This window comes from Artibeus jamaicensis, unplaced genomic scaffold, assembly GCF_021234435.1.
Source record: "Artibeus jamaicensis isolate MK-2021 breed Jamaican fruit bat unplaced genomic scaffold, CSHL_Jam_final contig_482, whole genome shotgun sequence".
NCBI classification, from domain to species: domain Eukaryota; kingdom Metazoa; phylum Chordata; class Mammalia; order Chiroptera; family Phyllostomidae; genus Artibeus; species Artibeus jamaicensis.
In genome coordinates, this window is record NW_026521857.1 from 8,279,555 (window position 1) to 8,290,062 (window position 10,508).

Sequence of the window (10,508 nt, forward strand, 5' to 3'; positions counted from 1 at the left end):
ACAGCAGAAAAACACAATTGCAGAGAAAATTAATAAATTGGATGACAGAGATGAGGAAAATAATAATGAGTAATAATAAGCAGCAAAAAAAGGTAAAAATATATAGATGATGGAAGGAGAATGACCTAAGTACAGGCGATAGGTTTTCCAGGAAAAGAAGTAGGAAAGAATGGGACAAGAACATTATTTGAAACAATAATGGATGAGGGTTTTTCTGGCACAGAGAAAAATCATGAATTCCCAGATGGAAAAAATATAACAAGAAATGTTTTAAAATGACCCTGCATCTAAACATATGTGAAGAAATTGAAGAAACCATACTTCTAAACTCATAAAAGCAAATAGAGAAATGAAGTCAATTAGATTACTTACAATAAACAAAATTTAGCAACAAAGAGGCCAAAAGACAATTAGATGAGATTTTTTCAAAGGATTGATGAAAAATAACTTAGAATTTAGAATTTCAACACTGGCCAAAGTTTTCAAAAAGTAAAAGTGAGATAATAATTTTAGAAAAAAATATTGCAAGAATTTACCATCCACAAGCCCTGCAAGACTACAAAAAAAAAATGAATATCAGTAGGAGGGAAATTCAGCCCAAAGAAAGAAGCAAGAGTTTAAGAAAAAAAGTACTCACAAAGCAAAAATTAGCAAAGAAACATGGGTAAAACTAAAGAAGCATCAGTTTCTAAAGAGCCATAACAACTCAAATAAATAATTTTGGTGGGGTTCGTAAACAAGGTGGAAATAAAACACAAAATAGTAATAACGAAGTGGAAAATGTAAAGTTTGAAGCATATTGATGTCCTTTTTGGTAGGAGTAAATAACTTAAATTTAGTCATGGTTGAATTTAAAATGTCATAAGAAAATAGAAGTAACATCAATAAATATATAAACTGCAACCTAGTATATAAAGAGAAAAAAGAAGGCAGGCAGGCAGGCAGGCAGGCAGGCAGGAAGGAAGGAAGGAAGGAAGGAAGGGAGGAAGGGAGGGAGGAAAGGAGGTAGGAAAGAAGTAAGTCTTGTCAATTTAATGAAAGGCAGGAAAAGAGAAGAGTAAAGCAAAAAAAGCATAGCTGAAGAATAAAAAGATTCCAAAAATATTAGTAAGGTCTTAAAGGTAAATAGATATAAATCACTTGTTATTTTTTGTCAGTAACCAAAATATAGAATAAAATCCAGCTATATGTTTTTTATGAGATACCTAAAGCAAATGTATACATGTGCTTTGAAAGTTAAAGGAAGAAAATTATATATGAGAAAAAATAGTAATAAATGAAGCTTGTTTAGCCATGTTAATAGCAGATAAAATACACTCCCAGAAAAAAGTTGTTAAGTACAAAGGGAATTATTATAATGATGAAAGAAAATGTTTGCAAGATTAACATAGTAATGCAAAGTGCTTTTGACATATAGTGTAGTTTTAATTACATAAATATATTTTATTAAAAATATAGATTGACAGAATTTCAATAAGAAACTAAAGAATGCGAAGTTATAAATGTTGATGAAACTCACAAAAACCAAATTTCAAGCAAATAAAACTCTAAAATTCTTAAGAAAAGAAAAAGTCAAAATATACAAGAATTAATAAGCTCAATTAAATGGATGCATATTGAATTCTGTAATCAACAATTAGTGACTGTACAGACTTGCCAAACACATATTAAATTTTTTATTTTTGTTTTCATCCGAGGACGTGCTTATTGATTTTTTAGAGAGAGAGGAAGGAAGGAAGAGAGAAAGAGAGCAGCATTGATGTGAAAGAGAAACATTGATCAGCTGCCTGCCACACAAGCCCTGACCTACAACCTTTGGGTTTATGAGACAAAGCTCCAGCAGACTTTGAGCCACCCTGGCCAGGCCCATACTGAACATTTTAAAACTGACCAGCTACTAAATCACAAAAGACCCAAGAAAAAAAACAAAGTTGTATAATAGAAACTATGCTTTCTGATTTGAAGCAAGAAAATTTGGATTCGATAATGAAATAGCCATAAAGTTACGAATTTGAAAATTTAGAAATTCATCTGTACACAGTCATTGGGTCAAAGAAATGGTAATAGAACTTGCAAAGTATTTAGAACTAAACAATGAAATATCACAGTAAACTTTGTAATGCTACTAAAACATTATTGGCATGTAAATTCATGACTGACCTATATTGATTTCTGTAGATGGTTTCCATTGCCCTCTGGCTTCATGATAGAACCACAGCAGGGATCAGACTGAGTTAGGAAATTGATACTAGGGGATTTATTCTCTTGGCATTGAGCCTAAGAGGTAAGCTGGCTCTGTCCCATAATGGTTTACTGCTGGTCTCAAAGGAGCGATGCTGCCTAACTCTCTCTCCTCTGGGTTGCAGTAAGCTTTCCCTCCACCATTGCTTTGGATTTGGAGGTTAACTACCCAGATGCTCTTAGCCCCAGGCTGCCTTTTCTGTAACTTGAGGTTTTTGTATACCCACATCTTTGTAAACAGTCCTGTTGTAAATAAACCCTGCTCAAATTATACTGTTTTGAGAGTGCCATCTGTTTCCTGTTGGGAGCATGACTGAATCAGTGACATAGATTTAATTTAAAAGACCTGTGCACTCTTGGAGAAAGGAGGAGAGAGTAATGTCAAAAATGGTGTGCTTTTCTGGTGTGGCCATCATGCGCATTGGTGCCGCCACCAGGATCTGGGAAATGCACAGTTGCTGCCCTCTCTCTCCCAGGGCATGCTAATGGATTCTTCAGAAACTTCCCCCTCTCAGTTCTGCTTGCCTTGGCATGGTCATGGTGTCTTTCCTGCTGGCCGCCATTTGGTCACTTTTGACTTCGCCTCAGACCCTGAGTTGTTGACAGGTGGACAGCTCCTCTGTTCTCTGGAAAATAGTGAGAAGGGAGAGAGAAAATGTAATCAAATGAGTGAAGAAGGATTGACTTAATTGAGTCTGTAAGATTTTACTTCTATATGTTACAAAAAAGATCTTTATCAATGTCATGAAATATTAGCATTAATATTAATGTATTGAATTTGGATAATGGATACAGGGAAATCACACTATTTTCTTTATGTTTAAAAACATTGAGTACTTAAGAAAACAATTTTTGAGGAAAGTGACAAGGTATATAAGAGCCTCTCACACAGGATATGACACAGGGATTTAGCACATTTTCCTGACATCTTATTCACACTCCATCCCACACCGCCACTGCTACCAACACACTGATTTCAAATTGTAGAGATGAGGCAGATTATTTACACTACACAAAATTAGCAACAAAAAAAAAAAAAGAAGAAGAAAGAAAGGAGTTTTTTTCAAAGGTCTAAGGGGAAATAACTGTGAACTTGAAATTTCAACACCAGCCAAATGCTTTTAAAATGTAAAAGTTAGATAATAATTTTAGGAAAAAAACATTTTTGGGAGAATTTATCATCCACAATCCCTTGATGTAAAAACTTAAGAAGAATAAGTTATCAGTAAGAATTCTACCCAAAGAAAGAAAGACATTTTCAAGAAACAAAAGTATAAGGCATGAAGTTTACATTCTGCCCACGGTATAACAAAGATCTCAAACCAGTTTGCCAAATAAGATCTTTCCAAATCCATGGGGACTGTATCAGGTTGGGAAGAGAGGAGGAGATGAGAAAGGGTTACAGGATTTCTTAAAGAGTTTGAGCCATGGATTTCAGCCCTCTCTAATCCTGTAATTAGGCATCCAGCAGTGGCGACATCTCTTCTTTGATTTCTTTTTCCTTAACCAGATAATCTTCACCACAGCAGCCATTGCTTCTCTCTGCAGAATTTCAGTTCTCCTTTTTTTTCCTTATCTCTACAAACCACACCCCACTTCTCTGTAATTTAGGAAATCTAAGAGCAGTGGGAAGTATTAGGTTTTCCTCAAGTTCCCAGTAATGGAACATAGAAAATTGACTGAGGATGTTTGAAGGTTGAATACAATGCCACTACCCAAATTTAAACAAGAGAGCTTCATTACACTTTATGTAGAAGTAGCTCCAAGATATGTCTGCTTTAAAGAGACTGTCATGAAGTTGAATCACACATTTTACCCTGGCATCCACTCCTGTCCTGACCACCAGCAGACTCCAAAGTATTTCCTTAATTTTTAGCTAGGATTTGTTTGTATGTACAAGGGGGACCCCCCCCCAAACAGAATTACTTATAAAAACCTGTGTATTTATTCTTACATGTTTAAACTTCAGTCACTTTCAAAATACTCTCCATTTAAGGTAGTACACTTATACAGTTTTTGGATTTGTCAATTTTGATGCCTTTTAGCATTCCTGCTGTTTTTTGTTTCACCACTTCCACATTGACAGAACATTTTTCTTTGATGACTGTTTTCATCTGAGGATACACCAAAAAATGTCTCTTGGGGCAAGATTGGGTGAATGGGAGGGTAGGGCATGGAGGTCATGCTGTTTTGGGTCAAAAAGCTTAATACATTTATTTTATTACATTAGTACATTACATTTAATACATCAATACACATCATAACTGCTGAACATTCAGCATGGGGTGGGCAGAGGCGCTCATAAATCACCCATCACGAAATGGGCAAATGCATTGATAGAGTCTTCAAAGAAAATTCACTAAAGCCAAACATAGCCTTTCACAATAACACCAGCTGGAACACTGAGACAGATGGGTTCCTAGAACACTCACCTAGTGGAGGAAGCCTGCACTACAAGAGTCCTACCTTCCAGTACATAATTCTGGGTGTTTTTTTAGTGTCCCCTGGTATTTGCATAAGATAATATGTAAGGCAGAATAAGATAGTGTTCTAGCCCAGTCTTTTAATTTAAAGATAAAGAAATTGAAATCACACCACAACAAGCATAATATCATTTTAAATTAAATCTTGGAAATGAGAAACCACTGACCCAAGTTACATAAATATTTTTATTTTTTACTTACTAATTTATCAAAAATTATTGAGAACCTATTATATATCAGACATTGGTGCCTATATGGGTCCTATGAATTTTTAAAGGAGTCATGGTAGACTTTTCCCAAACGGATAGATAACAAAATTGGTTATTTTAGGAATTGCTTATAAATTTAACTTAATACATTTATTTTTATGAGCACATCATAACGTTCTACTATGCTCTTGGAGAACAACGTTGATTCAGCATCTTGGTGGTCTGATGAACCCAGGACACTACCTAGTTGATGTTCTGATAGTAAATTTTTGAAGACTTGGTGTTGGCTTCCAAAGTCTTTCTTCTAAAGTGGTCAAATTCTTTTATACTTCCAGATTTGAAATTGTTTGTAATCCAGTCTTATGTGTCACGCTTTCTAGTCACCTCTTGCTTACGAAGAGCATCAAAAGAAAGATGGTGCCCAACTGCAGTGTGCTGGTCATTACAGAAAAAAGTAATACTTTCAGTATGTTGCCATTCCTTCCTACTGACATAATGAAGTGAGGAGTTAATCAATGAGCATTCCTAGCAGGGACTTCTGGACAAATCTGAGGCTAATTGTGGACAAATTTACGTGTAGAGACAAGAGCAGACAGGAGAATCGGAAACTAAAGAAGGAGGACGATGCTGACTGAATAAGAAACACAAGCCTTTCTTTTGCCAGTGGGGAGAACACTTATCTACCACTTGCCTTCAAACCTATTCCATATCAAGTGGCTTCTATTTGCATGACACTTTTACTTTACAAGGTGCTTGCCAGCATATTATTGCCATCTGGTATTCTAGAAATCATATAGTGTTGGCCAAAACACTGAGGCTTGTCAAAGGCATCCAGGTCTCAATAATCAAACCCAAGCCTGCAGAACAAGGCAGGGAGAAGATTGGAAAGTTTGGAACAGAAGATCAGAGGTGCCTTGCTCTTGTTATAATGCTCTTTATGTGGAGATGTAGTATCCCACTTTCAGTATAAGCTATTTATCGCAAGAGGCAAATCTGAGGGAATAGATGCTATTGATTTTGGAAAGTGATTCTGAAGATTTAATGAAACCCATTGGGAGACTAATGGTTACCTAAGGTGTTCATGAAAAGTAATAAAATTTGGTCCTGATAATGACCCAGAAAATGTTCGTGTGCATTTCCTCCATCGATCAAGCAGTTGAGACCTGCTTTGTAGAGAAGCAGCTCTAATGCATTAGGCTTTTCAGATCTGCCAAGGCATGAAGTATTAATTTTTCTTTGGTAAGAATTTCTGTATCCTAAATAAATTCCCCCCTCTTCTTGCACAGACCCCACCTTGCTCAGATTTCTGGTCATCAGATCCATAGACTATGATTTTTTGGCCAGAAAGTCTCTAGGATCTTTCTTGACTGTGAACCCTTATGTCAAGCCATATTCTAGGACAGGTTGATTACTCTCTGTTACTCTTTTCATATCTACCATATCTCTGCCGGTCCTCACATCTTTATCCCAGTTATAGTGGTTATACCCTGTGAATTATGGTAAATGGTGCAGTCAACCATTTCCTGTCTGGCCTATGGATTCTAAACTTCTCCTCCTCCTTGGGAACTTTTGGTGAGGACTCCTCAAGAAAAGAGAAAGGGAATTAAAATGTACCACTGGTCAATCAGGGTCAAAATTAGGTACTTCTCACATTTAATCCAATCAATAGTCCTTTGGGTTGCTTGTATGCTATTTGGCCTATGAAGAAATTAAGACTCAGAGGAGTTAGTAACTTGTCCTCTATCACCCAGCTAATAGCTCCAGGTGAGCTGACCTCACAAAAGTCAATTCATTGCAGTTTGCCAATATAAATATAATTTAATCAGAAAACAGCTATTCACACACCCAAGTTACTAGTGCTTTAAGCTTTGGCAGAAGTATAAAAGTGGGAAGGTTGAATTCTCCCACATCTTCCAGTTAAAATGAACACATAATAACATTTACAGGAACAAGTTGGTCCCAGAAACCTCACCAATAACTCATCCCTTTTATTTCAGCTTCAGCCTTCTTTTTCATAATTCCTGGATTCAGTGCTTTCTGACCTACCTTGCCTTATATTTAGAGATTAGGATGATCAGGACACCGAGGTTTTACTTTAGTTACAATAATATTTTTTTCTGCATTGATACATTTTTCTATTTCCTCTGAACAGAATTTTAGTAAGGATCTTGAGATATCTTAAAGTAACACACACATTTTTGATCCTTTACAAGCTTTTAAATATTTTTAAATGTAACTAATTGGCTTAAACCCCTATCCCACGTAGAATGGAAAACCCAACATCTCAGCCACTGGTGCTAAGGATTCTTTGGAGTACAGCAGTTCTCCTAATTACCTGGTTTTTATTCTGCTCTGTTCTCACTCTTCAGTCTTGCCTTCTTAAATATATTCTTCCTTGCAACATTCTATCTTATCACTGGAAAATTCATGATAGCTTAAGTTGACTCCCAGAGTACCACTGACTTAAAGATAAGTGTTCAGCAGATATTGCTGAAGGTTCAGGGCTACATAACGCTACTACATTGTAGAACAATCAGGACAGCTATTTGTCCTTTATAATCCTTTGCCAATTCCACATTCTAGACTCTAGAACATTTTTCTGTTGTCTTCATCTTATTGGAGTCAGCATCCTGCCATGATATTCACCTAGGAGTTCCTGCTCTTTTTTCTCTCTCTCTCTCTGCTTCCTGTTGAGAGACAGAGAGAGAATATCAATTCGTTGGTCCACATATTTATGTATTCACTGTTTGCTTCTTGTATTTACCCTAACTGGAGACTGAACTCTCAACCTTGACATAACGGGACAATGTTTTAATCAACTGAACTGCTCAGCCAGGGCCCTATCTATTTTTCTTTTTGTTGTTGCTGTTATTGTTCAAGTACAATTGTCTCCATATTCCCTCCATCACTCCCCCTGACCCCAGCCATCCCCACCTCCCACCCTCTTCTACCCCACTTTTGCTTTGTCCATGTGTCTTTTATGCATGTTACTGGCAACTCTTCCTTCTTTTCCCCCCATTAACCCATTCCTCATCTCCTCTGGTTATTGTCAGTTTGTTCTTAAGTTCAATGTTTTTGGTTATACCTATTTTTATTGATAAGTCTGGTTAAAGCCTTGTCAATTTTATTTATCTTTTTAAAGAACCAGCTCCTGGATTTATTGATCCTTTGAATTTTTTTTAGTCTCTATGTCATTTAATTCTGCTCTGATCTTGATTATTTCTGTCCTTCTGCTCACTCTAGGCTTTGTTCATTATTGTTCCTCTAGTTCCTATAGAAGTAGGTTTAGGTTGTTTGAGATTTTTCTATCTTCTTTAGGTAAAACTGTATGGCTATGAACTTCCCTTTCAGGACTGCTTTCTTTGTGTTGCATAAGTTTTGGGCTGTTACACATTCATTTTCATTTGTTTCCAGATACTTTTTGATTTTTTCCTTAATCTCATTGCTAATCCATTCATTATTTAATAACATGTTACTGAGTCTCCATGAACTTCAATGTTTTTGAGGTTTTTTTTTCTCTAAGGGTGGTTTTTCTTTTCAAGCCAATATGATCCAAGAAAATGCTTGATATGATTTTAATTTTCTTGAATTTGTTGAAGCTTGCTTTGTGTCTTGCCATGTGGTCTATATTTGAAAATTTTCCACATGCATTTGAAAAGAATGTATATTTTGCTTCTTTGGAATGGAAGGCTCTGTGTACATCAGCTAAGTCAATTTGATCTAGAGTGTTGTTCAATGCCATAATATCCTGTTGATTCTTTGTTTGGAAGCTCTGTCCATTGTTGACAATGGGGTGTTACAATTTCTATGATGAGTGTGTTGTTATTGATAACTTTCTTAAAGTCCTCCAAGATTTTTCTTATATATTTAGGTGCTTTTATGTTAGGTGCATATATATATGAGGGTTATATCTATTTGGTGAACTACTCCCTTAAGTATTATGCAGTGTCCTTCTTTGTCTCTTTTTATGGATCCTGTTTTGAAGTTTATTTTGTCTGCTATAATAATTGCTACTCCAGCTTTTTTTTCAATGTTCATTTGCTTGGAATTTTTTCCATCTCTTCACTTTCAGTCTGTGTGGATCCTTTGCTCTGAGTGGATCTCTTATATACAGCATATACATGGATCAAAGATATGGAACATTTCATGAATTTGCTTGTCATCCTTGAGCAGGGGCCATGCTAATTATCTCTGTATCATTCCAGTTTTATCATATGTGGTGCTGAAGCGAGCACTTAATGCAATATATATAGAAAAATCATTCTGAATTCTTAAACAATCCCTATAGCACATCCTTGGAATCAGCAATAAAATTCCAAAGTACCTAATTTGTTTGATTGATTGATTGATTGATTGATTGATTTTTTCAATGTTTTAAAGCAGGGGTGTCCAACCTTTTGATGTCCCTGGGTCATACTGTAAGAAGAGTTATCTTGGGCCACACTTTAAATTCACAAAAACTAATTAAAACTTATGAGCAAAAAAAGGTCAATGCATCATTTTCATTATATCTGCCGCCACAGATAAGCAAAAATGTCCTTACATAATAATTCTAATTACGCAGCAGCCCCTTCAATTATCTTTTAAAATCATTGAGTAGGCCCCATGTTTGTGATTATTAATATAGAAAATGTACATATCTAAGTAATAACATGCCATTGTATGTATGTTTATTTTTGTGTGACATTGCAACACATAATCACAAAAATATCTCATAATGTTTTAAGTAAATTCATGATTTTGTGTTGGGCCACATTCATTGCCATCCTGGGCTGCATTTTGCCCCATAGGCCAGGAATTGGACACCTCAGTTTTAGAGGGTACCAAGCCCAACAGCATATCATTTTTCTTTTACCAAACAGAGTATGAATAAATAGAAGGTAGTTGCAGTTTTTGTATTCAACCTGTTGTCTTTGTGAAGTATGTATTTTTTTCCTATGATTTTGAAGTTAATGGGAAAGCACTTTTTTAAAATAACAATAACAGCTCATCCTGCTACCCCTCAACAAGGTCTATATGCAGGCCCAGTCCATAACCCTGCTGCTGTGTTACCTCAACTAGGATGCTGCTAATGTTTCATAGTACCTGTGACTATAGCACAGACTAGGACAAGATCGGGCTTACAAGGACCTTTCCTGTCTGGAAAGAAGAGTCTTTCTTTAAAATCTTTTCTGATTGGAAGCTGCATCTTTATCCCCTTAAAGTTTGCAGACCTAAGATAAATACAAAGAGATTAGGAACAGATGGGTACAGCAAGGAAGCAGATAGATAAGACTTAATCAAGAAACACATATAAAGGACTCATGGTCAAGGACAATGGAGGGAGAATTAAATGTGGGAGAGGCAGGTGGGCAGGGCAAGGGAGAGCAATGGGTAAAAATAGGGGCAACAGTAACTGAACAACAATAAAAATTAAAAATAAAACATAAATTAGATAAAGGCCTGAATAACATGACCTTGAAAAAAGCAACTCTTTTATCTCTTCATCATTTTCATCACTCTTCAACTTGGTTAACAGTATAGAGGTGACCAAAAGTATCAAATTCTCTTCTCTTGCTTACCACAGCAACCAATG

The 10,508-nt window shown here is 35.9% G+C and overlaps 1 non-coding gene across 1 annotated transcript; it reads right to left on the reverse strand.

The window, feature by feature from the left end:
- Positions 1–9,061: 9,061 nt before the first annotated feature.
- Positions 9,062–9,168, reverse strand: LOC119055423 (U6 spliceosomal RNA). Its single transcript, XR_005083697.2, has one exon. It is a non-coding gene; the product is annotated as a U6 spliceosomal RNA (small nuclear RNA).
- Between the last annotated feature and the right edge of the window lie 1,340 nt (positions 9,169–10,508).